General features: G+C 47.4%; 1 long non-coding RNA gene across 2 annotated transcripts in view; it reads left to right on the top strand.

Moving 5' to 3' along the window:
• The window catches only part of LOC311610254, a 39,169-nt gene extending 35,880 nt beyond the window's left edge, over positions 1–3,289 (top strand). For both annotated transcript variants that reach the window (XR_014792929.1, XR_014792930.1), the window contains exon 5: positions 1,926–3,289. This is a non-coding gene — a long non-coding RNA (uncharacterized lncRNA). The remainder of the gene's footprint in view (positions 1–1,925) is intronic.
• Positions 3,290–20,282: the final 16,993 nt, after the last annotated feature.

The following is a 20,282-nucleotide window of genomic DNA, read 5'->3' as shown; positions in this document are numbered from 1 at the left end:
TTGATTTCAGAGATGAAGGGAGTGGGAGAGAGAGAAACATCAATGATGACAATCATTGATCTGCTGCCTCACGCACAACCCACGCTGGGGATGGAGCTGAGACCCAGGCATGTGCCCTGACCGGGAGTCGAACCGGTGGCCTCTTGGTTCCTGGCTTCCCACTCAGCTGCAGAACTGCACGCCAGCTGGGCAGGGACACAGATTTTAAAGGTACAGCCCAGTGGGATCTAACAAACGAATACACCCCAGTCACTGTGCACCGGTCAAACCCTGGAGCATGTTCCTCAGCCCAGGAAGTGACCTCGTCCACCTTCGTGGTCAGTCCGTCCCCTCCAGGAGGCAATCCCCTTTGTCTCGTTATTCCTCTCATCGTGGTCTGTGGTTCTGGATTAGATTTTCCCGCTCTATGTGGCATCAAGCAGTGGGTCCTCTTCTGTGTCCGGCTACTGTGGCTCAAGATGAGGTCTTTGGGAGTCATGCAGAACGTGACTCCTCTTACCTACCAGACAGCGTTTCTCTGTAGGAGTCTACCGCGGTTGGATCATCAATAAACATGGTGGTGGTCATTCCAGTTGTTCCCAGTTTGGGGCTCTTGGGTCGTCTTTTCATCAATGACGAGAGGCCTGGTGCACACATTTGTGCACAGGTGGGGTCCGGCCTGGGGGAGGGGCTGTGGGGTGGTTGGCCGGCCAGCCCCGCCCCCTGGTCAGACTCCCTGTCGAGGGGACAATGTTCATATTAGCCTTTTATTATATAGGATTGGCAGAAGCTCTTGTCTGTTCTAGGTAACAAGTTCCTTGTCAGAAATAGGCTTGGCAAACGTTTCTCCCCGTCTGTGGCTCGTCTTCTCATTTTTTAAGTGGTGTTGATTGATAAGCAGAAAATGTTAACTTTAATTATGTCCAATATATGTCTTCTTATGATGAGTGCTTTCTATGTCCTGTCAAAGAAATCTTTGCCAACATCCAGATCATGCACATACTCTCCTGTTTTCTTTCAGAAAACACTGAAGCGTTATAGTTCCTAATTGTACAGTAAGGTCCTCTACCTCCATCTAATTTCTGTGTACGATGTGAGGTTGAGGTTAAGGTATTGTTGTTCTTTAAATATGGATATCCAGTTGTTCTATCATCATTTGTGGCAAAAACTTTTCTTAACCCATTATGTGTGTGTGAGTGAGTGTATGTATGTGTGTGCATGCATGTGCATGTATGTGCATGTGCCTGTGTGTGTGTGTGTGTGTGCCTTTGTTCAAAATCAATTGACCATGCATATGTGGATCTATTTTAGTACTTTTATTCTTTTTCATTGATTTCTTTGTCTATTTTATAAATGTCTGTCTTGATTGTGGTTTTATAGTAAGTCTTCAGAGCAGGTGTTATAAGTCTCCAAAAGTTTCAGGTTATTTTGACAGTTGATGCATTTTCATGTACATTTTGTAATCAGTGGTTAATTTCTACTAAAAGCCTCCTGGAATTTTGATGGGGATTATAGTGAATCTATAGATTAAGTGGGGGAGACTTGATACTTTAGCAATATTAGTTTTTCCAATCCAAGAGCGTGTTATATGTTGTAAGTTTTTATTTAATATCTTTCTGCAACACGTAATAGCTTTTAGAATTTAAGTTTTACAAATCCTTTTTAAAATTTATTTTTGAGTAGTTTATGTTTTTCCCCAGATTACAAGTGAATGGCTTTTTAATTTTACTTTGTTATCACTTGCTGGTAAAAATAGAAATGTGGTTAAAATTTGTACATTAACCTTGATTCCTGTGACTTTGCTAAACTCACTTTTCAGTTCCTCTAGTTATTTGGTGGTGGTTGGGCGGGGGACGGGGAGGATATGTGTTTCTTAAGATGTTTTATGTATATAATCCTGTCATCTGCTCTTTTGTTTGTAACTTTTACGCTTTTTTATTTCTCAGATTGTTCACTAGCAGGGACCCCAGTGTGCTGTTGAACAGAGGTGGGAAGAAGGCACTTTCTCATGGACCCAGAAGCCTTCCATCGTTCTTCCCAAACACGTCATTGACTGCTGGCGTTTGTATATGCTCATCACCAGGCTAATGACATTCCTCTTCCTGGCTTAATTTTGGAATTTGTTTCATGAATGGGCGTGAAATATCGTCAGAAATGTTTTTGCATCATTTGAGATGCTGTTGTTTTCTCTTTGATTCTGTTAATGTGATGAATTACAAATATTGATTTTATAATGTGAAACCCATCTTGCAATCCCGGCATAAGCTCCATTTGTAAAGGGCATTTATCCTTTTCATATGACACCGAATTAGTGTTTTAGCAAAACATTGAGCACTTTATATATATATATTCATGCAGGGTATTGGTCAATAATTTTCTTTTCTTATAATGTCTTTTTCAGGTTTTGGTATCAGGTTATGCTGATTCTAGTTTTTTTCCTTAAAACTTGGATTAAATTTATGACTAAAGCCTTCTATACCTGGGGTTTTCTTTGTTGTGAGTGTTTTAATTATGAACTCAATTCTGAAAATACATATTGAGCTATTTGAATTTTTCTATTTCTTCCTGTATAATTTTGATAAGATATACTTTTCAAGGAATTTGTCCATTTGCTCTAAGCTGGTGAATTTACAGGTAAAAAAATCATTAATGTTTTTGTCTTCTTGGGAAATTGAATCCCTTTTCATTAGGTAATAGCCCTTTATCACTGGTGTAAAATTGTCTGGTCAACTTTAATTTTAATAAAGCTACGTCAGCTTTCTTTTAAATAGTGGCTGTAAGGCGTATCTTTTTTCATCCTTTTATTTTTAACCAATCTATGCTTTCACGTTTAAAGTGGTTTTTCTGTAGGTTGCCTATAGTTAGGTCTTGCTTTTTTATCTAATCTAACAATCTATGTTCGATTTAGTGTGGTTTATATTTAATGTGATTATTGATATGGTTGAATTAATATCTACCATCTAAACAGCTGTTTTCCATTTGTTCCATTTGTGCTTTATTTTCCCCCCTTTTTGATCAATTGAAAATATTTAATGACTTAATGTTATTTCCACTATTGAATTATCATGTATACCTCTTTTGAAAAAAAAAAAATGTAGTAGTTCCCTTAATATTCACCACATACATCTTATTTAATCTAAAATCTACTTTTAAATAATACTCTGTCTCAGGTCTAGTGTAAGGATAGTAATATATCCTTTATTTCTCCCTCCCAATTTTGTCCTATTGTTGCTATAAATATACAAAACTGCTATTTTGCTTTAGATAGGTATCTTTCAAACCAATTAAAAATAATAAAAATGAATTTTAAACACTGTTTACTCTTCATTATTCCTGTCCAGTGCCCTTAATTTCCGGGTGTAGATTCAGATCTCAGTCTGCTGTTACATTCCTTCTGCCTGAAGGTATTTGTTTTAACGTGACGTGTAATGTGGGTCTACTGGTGGTGAATCATTCAGATTTGTTTTTTTTTGTTTTTGTTTTTGGGTCTTTACTTCCTTTTGAAAGATATTTTTGCTGGGTATGGAATTCTGACTTGACAGGTTTTTGTTATTACTCAGCCACAGAGATATCATTTCATTATCCTCTGCCTTGCATAGTTTCTCATGAGAAGTCTATTGTCATTCGTATGGCTAATTATGATTCCTCTGCATGGAATGTGTTTTCTCTCCACCGCCTTCATCCTTTCCTCTTTGTCTCTGGTTTTCAGGGTGCTGTGAATATTATGTGCCTGTGGTGTGAGGGTCCTTTTGGGGAGGGGAACATTTATTCTGCTTGATGTTCTTCTAGTGTCTTGGAACTGTTGCTTTGTACCTATCATTTCATTTTTGAGAATCCTGTCTGTTATCTACTCCTATCATTCCTCTCTGGAATGCCAGTTACACGTAGGTTAGATCTTTTGGTTTTGTCCCATGTCTCTCAGATGCTCAGTTGTGTTTTTCTTTCACACTTCATCCATCCCTTCTACTCAGTAACCGATGCCAGAACTGTTATAAACCCCAGAGATATAGGTGATGGTCTGACAAGACATTTTGTTATTGTTGTGTCCTTTTAATTCTCCAAATCCTGTGTGTGTATCCCTTGAAACGATTGTTTCCTGCCATTTTAGTGACCTTGAAAGGGACTGGAAGGAGATGCGTGTGTGCAATCTGCCACCTTTACCTGGAAATCAAGTTTGAATTTTGTTAAATCTTAAGTGGTTAAACAAGACTAACTTAAGTGGAGATAAGGGCTAAATTTTCTATTATTTTAGAAATTAGCTAGTCTATTATATCTTACTTTCCCATTCTAATGGACTTTTGTATTCTCAGAAACAGAAAAAAATCCACAATAATAATAGCTACATTTATTGCACACTTATCGTGTGCCAGTGTTGTAAATGCTGCTCTGTATTACCTAATTTAATTCTCACAACAACTTTACAGTGTAAACACGCTCCTTATCCTTGTTGTTACGATGAGCATAAACACTGAGTGCAAGGGATTAAGTCATTTGTCCAATGACACAGAAAGAGAAGGTGACAGACTTGGCTTCTTACCTACTGTGTTCTAACTGCCTCCAACCAATGGGAAGAGAGCGAATTCTAAGTAATTTCTTTGCTATCCTTCTTGTATTACTGTTACCTCTCCAGGAATCTTTCTGCATTAGTCAGCAAACACATATTTAATGCCTGTTATGTGCCCAACATTATTTTGTTTACAAACACAGTAAACAAATAATTGTGTGGCAGGCACTTTCTCTCTCTTCCAAAGAGAAGATTTCCACCTCCCCCCCAAAACTTCTGAAAATAAATTTTATGGAATAGGATGATATCACCATTCAAAGGGAAGTTTGATTCGATCTGGGTGCTCAGAAACTGTGAAAAACACATAAAAAATAGTGATGTTATTTGAGAGTTTGAGGAGCTTCTGGATTACCCATGCTGCTTTTCACCTCTTCCATACCTCTCCTCTCTCTCTCTCTCTCTCTCTCTCTCTCTCTCTCTCTCTCTCTCTCTCTCTCTTTTGCATCCTAATTCTTAGCTATTGTACTGCTTATACATATTTCTCCCACAGAGCAAAATAAGAAGATTATTTATACCGTAAGCTCAAAAGATCTGTTCAGAGATTTCAGGCTGTGAGGCCATTTGGGTCCTAAAGCATCTTGACCCAGCGGGGAAACCTACGAAGAGGTGTGCGCATGCTCCCTCTGTCTCCCTCTCTGGCTTGAGGAGTTGTGAGTGACATTGTGTGGGTAGTAGAGTGTGTGGGAAGAGGGGAGATGGGATGGCGGATACCCACTGGTAGAGAGTTGCCCTCTACCAAGAATTTGCCGGCATGCTGACGGGAACGTGGGCCGGCCCTGTCAGCAGAGGGTGAGACAATGGGATGTGACCCAGTAATGAGCTCTCATTTGTGAGGTGTCAGCTTGCTGATATGGGCTAAGGATAAGGTGTTCAGTAATTCTTACAAAAATTGGACGTAACCACATCATTTCCACTGTGGTTTCTCTCACAGTTCCATAGCTGTGTTAATTCCACTCAATTGTACGAGGGAGCCTGAAATGCATAGCATCGTTTCTGTTTTATTAGGTGAGTAAATACATCCTGAGACGTGAGATGGCCATGTCCAAGGTCACGCAGCTACTGTGACCTTGAACCCAAGTCCTCACTCTGGACTTATCTTCTTCTCCCCCCCCCCCCCCCATGAAGCTAAGCAGCCTGTTTGCTGTACAGAATCCATTTATGTTGACTACTAACTGTGTTTGCCCACATGCTAGACTCTTAAGAATTTGTATCTGTAAGATGATTTACTAATGGGTCGCAGTGGCTAAAAGAGGCAGCCTGTTTTGTACATTAAGCCTTTTGTCCCCTTTTGGTCCAACAGGAAGCGGAGTTGGTCACTCGGATGGATGCACAGACTCTCTCCTGATGTCAGGGAGGCAGCCTCCACGCTCCGGGTTAACAGACTCCGAGTCTTCCAGATGCTGGTTGTCCAGAGGAGGCCGGGGCTCTCCTGCAGAAACTCCAGGTTGTACCTGTTTCAACCAGCCTCTCCAGGAGGGTCGGACGCCGCTCAGCAGGAGGTATCGGGACCCACAGCGGGGTGTGTGTGTGTGTGTGTGTGTGTGTGTGGGGTGGGGTCGGGGGGATGAGGTGGAGGGAGGGGAGACTGGAAGGCGCGGCCTTCCCTGCAGGTGAGGTAGTGACTTCCTTTTCATCTCATTTACACTCCAGGTGCTGCCTGGGCTGGATGCTGCTGCCTCTGACGCAGGCGCTCACGGTCTTAGTTTTGAATGGAGAGAAGGGGGAATATTGCTTCCACCTGTAGCTGCCGAGGAAACCTGCCCAACTCCCATCAGGCCACGGGCGCTGGGGGTTCTTCTTACTGCCGCCGAGCCCGTCCCATCCTGACTGCTTCGAGGACTTTCCCCGGCACGTGCCCCTGCTGACTCCTTAGAATAGGGGTGTCGAACTCAATCAGAGAAGGGGCCAAAATCTAAAATCCAGCCTAAATCGCGGGCCGAATGGTTTACTGAACAGTCATAAACTGACAATGTCATAAACTGACAGCGGAGTGCAGTGATGACAGCGCGGTGCGGGCCACATTGCAAGGCCAGGCGGGCTGGATTTGGCCCGCGGGCCTTGTGTTTGACACATGTGCCTTAGAACCTGAATTTCCCTTCGGCCTGGCAGAGCGGGGAGAAGCCAGCTCTTTGCCACCCAAAGTGTCTGGCGTTATCTGACTGTGCTCCTGTAAGTGGTGGGCTCAGGGGAGGGAGAGCAAGAGAGAAGTGATGGCTGCTGACCTCCTGCCCCGGCCCCGGCCCCGGCCCCGTGCAGGATGCTGAGTGCTGCCAGCCTGTGGCCAGGTCCGGCTTTTCCATCACAGGCGAAGCCGCGCTCAGGAGCGGGTGGACTCTGTGTCTGAGAATCACCGGCCGGTGGACATCAGAGCGGCACCAGGACCCACGTTCCTCTCACGTGGAGACTCGGGTCCTCTCCCTGGAGTGTAGACAGCCAGGCGATGAGCTTTTAATCCCTCAGAGCCTCTGGCATGTCCCTCCCAACCTCTGAACCTCCCTCTCTCTCTCTCTCTCTCTCTCTCTCTCTCTCTCTCTCTCTCTCTCTCTCACACAAACGTTCGCCGGGGCCCGTTACTGCTCAGAGCTGCTCTCCTTAGAATCATTTTGGTCATCTCACCCAGATTTGTTTTTACTGAGTCTTGACACCCGAAGCGCTATAAACCTGCGTGTTTGTTTAAACTCCAACCGAACACGCTTGTGTTTAAGTCAGAATATTGTCGCCATGACATCTGGAGACGCCGCCTCCCTGGCTGCAGGCTTTTTTTTTTTTTTTTTTTTTTTTTTTTTTTAAGTGTGGCTCACCCGTTATGGCAAGGACTTTAGAAGGGCGTAGAATGTCATGAAGATGCCAAAACCGGCGTGGCTCAATGGATAGAGCGTCAGCCTGCAGACTGGAGGGTCCCAGGTTCGATTCCGGTCAAGGGCATGTACCTTGGTGGCAGGCACATCCCCAGTGGGGGGTGTGCAGGAGGCAGCTGATGGATGCTTCTCTCTCATCGATGTTTCTAACTCTCTATCCCTCTCCTTTCCTCTCTGTGAAGAATCAATAAAATGTATTAAAAAAAAGAATGCCATGGAGAGGAGGCGGGTTTATGTGTGAAGAGGGGAGAACGAGGGCCATCTTAAAGGCACAGGCCCATGGGTCCACAGACCTTTTCAGCTGCCATCTCTGTGGCTGTAGAACCATACAACCGTCTCCTTCAGGCCAGCCACGGGGCCTCACCAGAACAGGGTGAGACCGCCCTGCAGACCCACAGCTCACCGGGTGCGCTGGTGGGTGGTCCCGGGCTGGTCCGGACCGGTGGAGGGCAGCCACGCCCTCCCTGGCAGAGGTGGGCAGAGGGCCTGCCCCGCCTACATCCTCTGACTCCAGGTGGGACTCGCCCACGAGGACCAGGGCTGCTCTCTCCAGTGTAACAGTATTAATTACCGAGTCACTCTAAAACACGCGTGATGTATGTGCGCCTTTATTCCCCGGGAACGGGATGGAGATTAAATACTTAATGAATCCGTTTCTCATACCCAGGGTCTGTTCGCCCCGCGCCTCACTCTGTCCCGCTCCCTCCTGCTTCTCAGGAGAAACAGCGCTATCTTTATTATGTAATCAGCGATCTATCATTCCTCCTAAGCAGGATCTAATTTTAGCCGCGTGATGGATGGCCCGGGCCTGCGTTCCGCTGCCCTCCGCAGGGAGGAAGATACATCAGGCCCGCTCAGGTGTGTGTCATCTCTCTCCACCTGGGAGCTTCTGGCTCCCCGAGGGGCGGCTTGGCTTTTTCTGGCCGGAGCCCCAGGCTCTGCCCCCGGGTCCATCCTGCGTGGACGGCGTTCGGAGGCGGCCCCGCGGGAGCAGTGACCAGGTGTGCGGGCTCCAGGTGGGGAGCTGTGTGGCCCTCCTGGGCCTGGGTTTGCGGAAGCCGCTAGAAAATGACCAACTGGGCTTTTTCCTCCTCATTGATGCAGGATCTGCTTTTGTAGGACTGCACTCAAGCCCCCACCACCGTCTCCCATCACCACCACCACCCACCCCCTTCCCAGTTTTGTCTTTCTGCAGTGGTGTTTCCCGGAGAAGCAGGAATTATCCGCATTGACCGGGAACATGAGGAACTGGCGGCCTTGTTTTCCTTGAGCTCCCAAGAAGGAAATGTCTTTTGCTGGGACGCGACCTCCGAGTGGCCCAGCTGCTTCTGCACCTCTGCAGCGCCTGGCGTCTCCAGGGCGTGTTGACCTCAAACACCAGTGTGAGCTCATCTTTAACTGATCGGTGGGAGCGTCAGAACGGTGCCGTATCCACCTGTCAGACGTGAACATGGGGGCTCGGAGAGATGAGACCACCTGCTCCAGTTCTGGGCCGTGGCCTGGTAAGGAAGGAAGCCTAGCACCCCACACCAGCCCCTGTCTTTGCTGAACTTCAAATGGCACCTGTATACGATGGAGACACTGTGAGAAGTGTTGGGTTTTGCGACAATTATACGTGTGTGTGTGTGTGTGTGTGTGCATGTGTGTGTATATATATAATTAACACCCTCTATTGTTCATTTTCCCTTCCTGTCTAACTTTTTCATTTCACACACACACACACACACACACACACACACACACACACACAAGCCTACTATGCAAAGTATCCCTTTGGGAGTTTGACCTACTGGAAGTTCGATCGCTCACTATGACGTGTGCTGATCACTGGGGGGGGGGGGGGGGGCGGGGGGGAGAGGGGGCTGCGGAATGAAGGAAGAATGCGGCTGACTGCTGGCAGCCGGGGAAGGGAGGCCCCAGCCAACAGGCGCAGCCACTAAGGACCTTACCCGTGCACGAATTTCATGCACTGGGCCTCTAGTTCATATATATGTATGAAGCTCTGAAATTCTTTGTGCAACTATTACGTTGGTTGATTTTAAGATGTACTTTTTTCTTGGATTTGTATCTCTGAAACTGTGATACATCTTGTAATCAATGGGGTATCATAATCTAATTGGCAGTGTTTTGTTTTTTTTCTTAGCGGTTACAGCGGGTTGATTCTTAAAATGTGCCGAATCCTCACCCTTCTCGGTCTGCATGCTCGGTGCGATGTCACTTTGCCACTCCTCCCACCCAGCGGTCAAGTCCCTTTCTCCTTGCCTGTATTTATTAAAATCTGTATTTATTGCTGTAGAGGTCGTTGTGGGTGCCCGACCCGTTCCCTTTTGCCCCGACCGCCTCAGCCTGCCTGACTTCTAAGTGCACCTGCACTTCCCTGCCCGAGGGCTGTCTCTGGCTGCCAGAGCCCGTTCTGCCTGCTGTGAGGGCTTAAAAATATGTTTGCAGAGACTTTGACATTCCTCCCTCCTCTCCTCTTGAATGGAAGCCAGACTTCATGACTTGACTTGCTTCTGTCACCCAGGATGTGGTGGAAACGACGATGGGACTTTCAGAACCAGGACATGAAAGCCACCGTGGCCTGCTGTCTCTCAGACCACTCACCTGGGGGCAAGCCCTGTGCCTGAGAGGACCCTGCGGAAGTCACGTGGAGAGGGGGGTCTGCCTGGGAGGAAACTGAGGCCTCCAGCCGAAGCCGGTGTTGACGGGCCAGCCACGCGAGCTAGCCATCCTGGAAGCAGGTCTTCCAGCTTCCGTCTTTAGATGACAGAAGCCCTGCCAATTCTTAACCGTAACCTTATGAGGAACCCTGAGCCAAAAGCAAGTAGCTGAGCTATTCCAAAATCCCTGACCCTCACAGGCAATATGAGATAATAAATATTGTATTAAGCCTTGACGCTTTGGGATAATTTATTGCACGTCGATGTATAAATAAACCCATCCCCGTGGCAGGCTGGAGACGTTGGCGGATTACCTCTTGGAAGCATCCCTGAACCCATGACACGCAGGAGCTTGTATAAATACCACAGCTTCCTCGTCCCCCTCTCCCCCCGCGGCAGAGCCGAACTCCTGGGGTTTCTCCAGGGGCACGGAGTCCCAGGTTCTCAGAATGGCACCTGGGCTGGTGATGCCCCATGGCCCTGGCTTCCCTGCCGCACTTCCTCACTTCCCTGTTGGTGTTTCCTTCCATATGAGCTGCTCCCAAATCCCTGTCTCAGAATCTCCTTTTTAAAAAAATATATATTTTATTGATTTTTAACAGAGGAGAAGGAGAGGGATGGAGAGCTAGAAACATCGATGAGAGAGGAACATCGACCAGCTGCCTCCTGCACACTGCGCACTGGGGATGTGCTCGCAACCAGTGTACATGCCCTTGACCGGAATCGAACCTGGGACCTTTCAGTCTGCAGACTGATGATGCTCTATCCACTGAGCCAAACCGGTTTCGACCAGAATCTCCTTTTTAAAGCAAGCGGGGGATGAAAACCAGGTCAGTTCCATGCAGTCATCTGCCAGGTCCTGTGCATTCCTCATCAAGTTTTCTTTCCAACCCAAGCTGATGAAAAGCAATGCAAAACCACAACACTCCCACTTTGCACGTAGGTAAATATGAATGGAAACATCTCCTCTGCCCGGTTTTTGACAGTTTCAAACTTGAAAGCAATGTACTGAGTGACCAGATTATTCTGATCTCTGAATCCATAATAATCTATTAATAATCTAACAATATATATATATATATTAGAGGCCCAGTGCATGAATTCGTGCATGGGTGGGGTTCAGCCAGCCTGGCCAGGGGGAGGGGTCATGGCGGTTGGCCAGCCTGCCTGCTGGTTGAACTCCTGGTCGAGGGGACAATTTGCATATTAGCCTTTTATTATGTAGGATAGGGGTGTCGAACTCAATCAGAGAAGGGGCCAAAATCTAAAATCCAGCCTAAATCGCGGGCCGAATGGTTTACTGAACAGTCATAAACTGACAATGTCATAAACTGACAGCGGAGTGCAGTGATGACAGCGCGGTGCGGGCCACATTGCAAGGCCTGGCGGGCTGGATTTGGCCCGCGGGCCTTGTGTTTGACACATGTGATGTAGGATATACACTGAGTGGCCAGATTATTATGCGTTCAGAGATCATCATCATCCGGCCACTCCGTGTATATACTCTAGTGGCAGCAGTAAAGAGGATACCCGAAGTGACAGTAGTAATGGGGAGGTGGAATGAAAACACCGCTGTTTGTTAATGCAGCAAAACCTACCCTATCCTGACTAATACTGTGCATTGCAAGTAAAAATATTTTTTCCTTGAAGGGAGGAAAAAAAAAACACACACAAAAAAAAACACCTAAAGCCAGACCTTAAAACTCACTGGGTCTCATTTACAAATACTCCTGTGCAACCTGCTTATGTGTTTTTCCATCTCACAGAGTGTTAGAAGCAATTACTCAAAGATATGCCAGCAGAGGCAGGCACTGATCCCACCCAGCGAGAAGGAAAAGGTGGGCACTGACCTGGCCGGACTGACTATAAAAAGCAAAGTTGGGAAAATCGTGAAAAAGCAGACAAGAAACTGGACAGGCATGATGCTGGGCAGCCGGTTACCATCTTGCGTATTCATTTTATTTTATTACACATTTAGGGTTTGGCTGCACGCTTTCCAGTGCTTACCATCTCCCAAGCATCGCGCTGAACATTTGAAATATGTGGCACGTCCCTCGCCCCTCCCAGCCTCTCTCCAGGCAGCAGGTCTCTCCCCTCCCGGTGGACGGGGAGACAGCATCCCTCAGAGACGTGGACCCACCCGGGCTTCGGGGCCCTCCAGCAGCTGCGGAGGCTGCAAACCCAGTCTGCGTGGTCTCCAGACTCCCGTGCGTGAGCAGAACGCCACGGGCTGACCCTCATGGAAGGCTGAATTCTGTTTCAGGAAAGTCTGCCTGGAAAGGCTGGGAACCATGTGTGGCATTTTGGAAAATTTTCTATTAAAAAAAGAAGAAAAAGATTCAATTTTACCAAGTGCTGGTGCTTCAAAGGGCGTCAGCGTGGGTTATCGGAGGAAGTGCATGTGGGAAGCAGCTCTCTCCCGTCCCTGGATCACCGAGACGGTCTTGAATTTCAGTGATCTTATACATGCAACATGAGTGATAAATTATAACTCTATCAAAGCTCTCGCTCAGAATAAGGAATCTATTCTTTGACCATGTAACTTTTTTTTTTTTTTTTTTTTACTGCCTCTTTCAAACAGAAATGCTTGCTGGCCGTCCACGAGTCCCTTCCTCGGTCTTTACAAGGTGAGGGAGGAAGAGCCGGGGTGGGTGGGGGAGGGCTGGCGGGAAAGGGAAGCAGGGCTGCCACTGGCCAAATGGTTGCCAGAGAGGCCGGCTCGCCACTTATTTCATCTCCCTAGTTGTTTCCTTATGGGGCGGAGGGACGGACAGCTGCCGAGGGTCTTCCCCGCGAATGAGAGAGCGAGGACCAGGAAGGCGGGGACCCGGAGACAGTCCCTTCCTCCGGTTCCTCCAGGATGAGGGCATCGCACTCCTCACCTGCTCTGGACCCACGGTCCCCCGCATCCCCCTCTCCAGGTTCCCCTGGAAATGGGATGCTCCTCTTCACTGTGGGATGAGCGTCCCGCAGACCAGTGGACACATGGGGCCTAGAACTGGGGCCCAGTCCCCCCGCTGGGCTCTCGGCCCCCACCCCGGCGGGTCCGGAGCGGCCCAGCTATGCCAGGCGGGGGCGGGGGCCGATGCTTCCTATCAGGCTACTTCTGACAATCCCTAATGTAACCCATATCCTGCACATACATTCTAGTTACACAATTTATGGGGTATAACGAGGGAGAGAAGTGAGGCCGGCTTATAATTGTGACTGATGTGAAACAGACATGTGGAATGAACGGCCTTACAGCGTCCGCTTTGAAGTTGCTTAAAAGCAGTAAAGTGATCTTCGCCGTAAGTGAAACCTGCTGTTCAGATAGCCACGGGCTTGGGGGACGCTTTTTTCCCCCCTTCGGACCCTGTTTTTTGAATTTTAATTCGCCACTCGGAGGTTTTGCAAAGGTTGCTCTCGCCGCGCGGCGGGAGGGGGAGAGGAGACTGGCCGTGAAGGACCTACTACGCGCCCATCATGGCCTCGCAGAGCCCCAGTGGGTGCAGCGCCCAGAGCCCACGGGATGTTTTCACTGGAATTTCTTGGAGAGCCAGAAGAAAACAACGAGACGATGGCATATTAATTAGTTCTCATAATAAAATTAAAATCACGATAAGGAACATAACAAGGAATGCAATCTGGACTGTATTTGCCCTTTGCTGGTTTTTTTTTTTTTTTTTTTTTTTTTTAATGGGAAAAGGACCCACGAGGCAGAGGGCTGAGGACCCTGGTTGATATCGATCTCACCGATGTATGTAGAATTGCACATGATCTCACTAATTCTCCTGAGCCACTGGGGAAGGCAGGAAGGCGTGCGGAGAAGGACGCTTCAGAGACTTCTGGAATTTTCTGAAGGTCCTACAACTAGGACCGGGGAGAGCCAGGTCTGAAGGGGATTGCCTGACTCCTCCACGGAAGGAGAGCTCACGGTATGGGCAGTTCTACATGGGAACGCCTGCCTGAAGCCCGAAGAATGCCGTCTGTACATTCGTTACCAAAGAAATGAAGGGGAAGCCCGTTCTGAGCGGGCCAGGTGTTTGTCCGAAGAATGTAGGAAGACGTCTAGACATAGACGCCACTCAGATGCCCCCACGCTGAGCTGCTTCAAGGTCGGGATGGTCTTTAAATTCCCATAACCCAGGCCTCCTCTTCGGAGCCATCGCCTTCCCTCTCTTCCTCCTGGGGCCTCTGTGCTCCCCTAACCAGCCCTGCTTGACACTGACAGTCCCGCTATAACCTCTCACCGGGTTAGCGAAGTTACCTTTGGGGCAAATTGCCACAGCTCTCTCCTCCCAGGGATGCAGGCCCTGGTCCCCCGCCCTGCCCCGCCCTCCCCTCCCCACCCCCCCCATCTCCTCTGTTCCCCAAAGCACAGCTGGGACTTCCCACCAGGCTTTCCTGAAGTCTTGGAGGGGTGTCAGTAGCATGACACACAGGGCGACCTATGACTGATACCTGGGCGGACCAAGCGTCTCCATCAGCCAAGACTAAGGGGCCGGGAATTGATCTTTTTTCTCATCAACAATGTCACTTGAGGACTTGCTGTATAATAAATGCCATTGGATGTATGCTTACAAAGCACACATATTCCCCTGTGAATTCTATCTCAATAAAAGCTAATGTATAACGACAGACTGAGCAACGGTTCCTCAGAGTCTGGGGTGTGGAGGGGGATGGGCAGAAAAAATAAGGAGGATTTTCTGGCATGATAGAAATGTGTTAGGGGTGTGGATTGTATGGCTGTGTGGATTTCTCAAAAACTCATCTGATTATAACAAGTAAGAACTGTGCACTTCACAGGTAAGTTTTGTCTCAACAACAATAAATAAAAGGACAAAATAAATCTTAGCCAAATTGGAATTGAATACTTAATTTAGGTATGGTAGTTTTATCATATACACAGTGTCCCCCCGAAATGCATACACGCTTTAACTGCTGAGATAGCTCCATTTTGAAAATGAAATTATTTTAACAAGCTCTGCCTTTATAATTATTCAAAGTGAGTGTATACATTTTTGGGACACCCTAAATATGATCTTAAACCAATAGTCAGCCCTAGCTGGTTTGGCTCAGTGGATGGAGTGTCGGCCTGTGGACTCAAGGGTCCCAGGTTTGATTCTGGTCAAGGGCATGTACCTTGGTTGCAGGTACATACCCAGTGGGGAATGTGCAAGAGGCAAGAGGCAGCTGATCGATGTTTCTCTCTCATCGATGTTTCTAGCTCTATCCTTCGATGTTTCTAGCTCTATCCTTCTCCCTTCATCTGTAAAAAAAAAAAAAAAATATATATATATATATATATATATATATATATATATATATTTTAATAATAGTCAATCCCTTGCTCACTCCTGAACCTGTAGACTCATGTCACTGCAGTTGGAACTAAGACCACTTGCCCTGTTAGGGGGAACACGTGTTGACAAGGTCCTGTAGTGCTTTCCAGAGTAATTAGTGAAGGGAAGAAATGAGGAGTCCTCCCTAGGAAAGAGGTGGCAAGAATACCATTATCTATGTTATTGAAATTGTCCACCTGGACAATTGGAGAAACACTGAGAATTATTAGAACAAAGAGGGCTTACCATCTAATGGTAAAACCCATAGCTTTCCCATCTATAATAATAAAAGCATAATATGCTAATTAGACCTTCTGGACCACTTTCTGGTCAAAGCCAGGGCTGTGAGGGCCGAGCCCCTTGCATGAATTCTGTGCATCAGGCAGCTAGTATAAGAATAAACAAGTAAACACTATTTAGAAAATAAAACGGTTAAAACAATTCCACTTAAAAAAATTAACAAAAACACAAAATGCCTAAGACCAGTATAAAGGAAGTTATTGCCCGCCAGCATAGCTCAGTGGTTGAGCATCAACCTATGAACCAGGAGGTCAAGGTTCAATTCCTGGTCAGGGCACATGCCCCAGCTGCAGGCTCCATCCCCAAAGTGGGGTGTGCAGTGGGGCAGCCGACCCATGATTCTCTCCTCACTGATGTTTCTATCTCCCTCTCCCTCTCCCTTCCTGAAATCAATAAAAATATTTTTTTTAAAGAAAGATATTAAACTCCCCCGAGGAGCACAAAAAGAACTTTAATAATTCAAGGGAACATGTCATTTCACGGATGCACTCAATATTATAAAGGTTTTTTAGTGGAATTTGAGACTAAAAGATTCTAAAACAAGCATAGAAGTGTAAATGTGCGGGCCTGGTCAGAGAAAGGAGGAGGAGGGGTGAGCTGTCTTCTCCCGGGTGTCCGAATCCATTCATTAAAGCTGCTGCAGAACGGAACAGGAAGCGGGAGGCCTCCGTGGAGCAAAATGAAAACCAAGCATCCCTATGGATTGGGACAAGGTCAAGGTCACGTTGGGATAATTGGAGGAAGACTGGCTTGCACCCCAAACAACGTTGGCAGTTGCCTGAAGTTAGCTCCTGAGGAAGCCATGTTGGTCGCCCGCAGCCCAGTCCCTTCTATCCTGCCCGGTAACAGCCCCCCTTCCCCAGAGCAGAGTGGCTTCTCCAGGGCACCAGCAGCCAGGCTCCCAGAGGGATTTCAGCTCAGCAGGGCCACGTCCAGCACTGAATGACCCCTATGTCAGGAGGGTTCTCTCTCTTGTTCCCGTTCCTCTTTGGTTCGGAGATTCCAGTGGATTCTCCCACTGGTGCTCCTGGTGAGGCCTGGCTCATGAGCTCCCCCGGTGGCAGGGAAAGGGCTGGGCCTGCGTCATGCCAATACCTGGAATGCATTTGTTATTGCACAGAGTGAGTCTGTGACCAGGAGGAGGAGGAGGGACTAAGGGGCAACATCAACATCCTGTTTCAAGAGTCCTCACCAACCCTGACCTGTTTGGCTCAGTGGATAGAGCATTGGCCTGTGGACTGAGGGGTCCCGGGTTCGATTCCAGTCAAGGGCATGTACCTTGGATGTGAGCACATCCCCAGTAGGGGGTGTGCAAGAGGCAGCTGATCAATGTTTCTCTCTCATCCATGTTTCTGACTCTTTATCCTTCTCCCTTCCTCTCTGTAAAAAAAAAAATCAATAAAAAATATTTTTAAAAAAAGAGTCCTCACCAATCAACCAGAATGAGTCTTCTCAAACGAATGTGAAGAGCTAGGAAGATCCATCCTCAATGATAATTTACTTTTCTATTTCTGCCGCTTGCTTTCCAAGGTGGTTGTTGGCTAATTTGACAAATTACGCTGTAATAATTTATCACAAGACACTAATATATTATAACGGGCTTACTCTTTCCCGAAGTAACACGTAGCATAGAGAGACCTTCTGATGACAAGGTTTCCATTCAAAGCAGTGTCTCTGCTTGTGAGAATGTGAGGTTTGATGAGTGGATTCGATCCCTCGGGCAGAATGAATGCTCAGATACTTCCCTGGAGTTCATACGACTTTCTTCTTTCATCTTTGGAAAGTAATAGAGGGCTTTGTTCTTATGGTTTTTCTTAAATAACCTATAATTTTGCAGCGATTTTATGTGGGTGTTTTTTTAAGTGTATTTACGGACCTGACCTTTACTGATTTTTTTGGTTTTGTTTTAAATTTGGCTTGTCTCATTGAAAGAAAAAAATAGATTGTTAGTTTTGTATGTTTTACATACATTTTTATAATTGTGCATTTTTTTTTACCTATTAGATTTCATGTCCTTGCTTAAAATATATATATATATATATATATATATATATATATATATATATATATCCTGTATGTGTTAGAGCTGTATGAGAGGATTCATAGAAGATAAAAGTTTAATTTTTGAGAAAAACAGTGCATTCCTATGAACTCAGAATCCTAAAACCCGCAAAGCACAATTCTTGGGCATTTATAAATATTGTGTATTATTTTTATGAGAGATGGGGTTTGAGGAGAGAATGGAATGGAAGGGAGGAAGGATGGATGGAGAGAGAGAGATGTTGAGAGGGAGAGAGAAAGAACACCCATAGCAGGAAATTAACTCAAGAGAGCCTCCCGCCCCCAGGTTGTATTCCATTGACCATATCTATATATCATAATAAAAACCCAACGACCATTACGGCCAAATGACCAGAACGACCAGTCAACCAGTTGCTATGATGCGCACTGACCACCAGGGGACAGACGCTCAATGCAGGAGGAGGGCAAGGGGGACACACCGAGGCCTGGAGGCACAGGCTATGGCCTAGGAAATCCCAGGATCCGCAAGCCCAGAGCTTGCTTTCCAATAAAATAAATAAATTGGGGGGGGGGGGGGGATAGTGGCCTGACACTGCCTCCCCAGGAAGAACGGCTCCGGAGAGAAAGGTCTCCGCCCAGCCCTCCTGGCCCGGCTGGCGCCCCTCAGACTCACCGGTGATGGGCATGCAGGAGTACAGCCCCTCTGACTCCAAAGCCGGTTGCACCACCAGCTGCTGCTGGACCAGCTCCATGGCTGCCCCTCAGCTCCGACTTCCAGCTCCTGGCTTCTTGCCCACCCCTTCGCCCCTTGGTATACTACTTGCGTTTGGGGGCATGGCTTCAGCCTCTCAGACCCATAGTGCCATAGCACAGCCAGAGAGCGGCAGGACACCGCCCCCAGGGCTGGCTGGGCATTGATGTGACCGCTGACTGAGGTCCATGTCCAGTTACACTGTGGCACCAGGCCGGTGTGGCCTCAACCACGGGGCCACACCGGCCTGGCGCTACAGCCGTAATCCTGTGCCATTTCTGGCCACAGCGGAGGCCGTCCAGCGGGCTTTGCGAGGGTCAGGCCCTCTTGCATGACAGAAGGCAGCGGACTAGAACCGGATAAGCTTGCTTCTTTGAGCTCTAACTCTTCGGAACAGGCGTTCCGTCTGCGGTTAAATGAACAGCCCCTACCCCTTATCAGAAGCAGGAAGAGTTCTCAGCGCTCCTCGTACCTTCTCCGTAGCTCTCACACACGGTGATTCACCCGCTGATACGTCTGCTTCCTCTCCTAATCCTCGCATCCAAGGAGGACCATGATTTATTTACTGCTACTCCCCCCGGATCCACTCCAGGCCCCTCCCAGAGGGGCTCCCCGAGTGTCTGTTGAACGAATACATGAATGAATGAATGAATCAGCAAACGAAGACACGCGGGGAGCGGGCCCGCGGCTCTCCAACCGTCTTAGGTAAATACTGCGCCTCTGTCTGGGGTGAGCCGCGTGCAAGTCGGAACTGGAAGGCCCACGGGCTAACGGCCTGGATGGCAGCAAGACGTGCTTCATCTCCTCGAGATCTATTAAAAGCTCATCCTTCAAGAATCCTTTCAAGCTTCTTAAGGAGAGGAAATTCCATCATCATCTGTGCTCCAGCCAATGACTCTCAAGCCTTCTCCTCTGAGAGAAACATGAAATATTAGACCGGCGTAGATAAAAATCTCCGGCTACTGATGTCGGTCATGCGTGCACATCTACGCTTAAGGATGAGACGGGGGGGTGGAAGGTGGTGACCAAGAGGGAATGCGGTGTAATTCGGGGGGATTAAGAGGATGAGACAGGAGCCATAAATATAGATAAATGTGCCGAACGTTTTTCTAGGCCCGGAAAAAGAAAATTGCCTGATGTGTGTTTGATACTTGAACAGCATATAACGTCTGAGAACAGTTTGAAGGTTTGATTTGTTTTGATGCAGTAGGTGAGGATTTTGTAGATTTTTGTTTTGTTTGTTTTTCTGAATGTGGCAGAGGGCACTATCAACTCCTGTCACAGAGGCAAGCTCCCCTGGTGTCAGCCAACGTCCTGCCATTCATATGGCGCATCTCCGACACTTTTATTATTATTATTATTATTTTAAAAATATATATTTTATTGATTTTTTACAGAGAGGAAGAGAGAGGGATAGAGAGTTAGAAACGTGGATGAGAGAGAGAGAGACATTGATCAGCTGTCTCCTGTACACCTCCTAATGGGGATGCGCCTGCAACCAAGGTACATGCCCTTAATCAGAATCGAACCTGGGACCCTTGAGTCCGCAGGCTGACACTCTATCCACTGAGCCAAACTGGTCGGGGCTATTGTTATATTTTTAAGGAAACATTGAGGTTCCGCTCTGTTTGAAGGCCCCCTTTGTCCTGTTACTCTTTAGGGCAGCTCGGCCTGCTTGGGGCAGAGCGCAGTGCAGCGCGGGGTCCAGTCCGGTTCCTGGTATGCTTCCTGCTGGTGATGGTGGTGGAATGATGGGCGCTCACACCTCGGTTCAGCTCCCACCAGCAGCTCTGAGCTGGGACTCGGGTTCTCTTCTGGACCCAT

Source organism: Pipistrellus hanaki (genome assembly GCF_964339955.1).
Source record: "Pipistrellus hanaki genome assembly, chromosome: 15".
NCBI classification, from domain to species: domain Eukaryota; kingdom Metazoa; phylum Chordata; class Mammalia; order Chiroptera; family Vespertilionidae; genus Pipistrellus; species Pipistrellus hanaki.
This window is presented reverse-complemented; position numbering and strand designations above follow the sequence as displayed.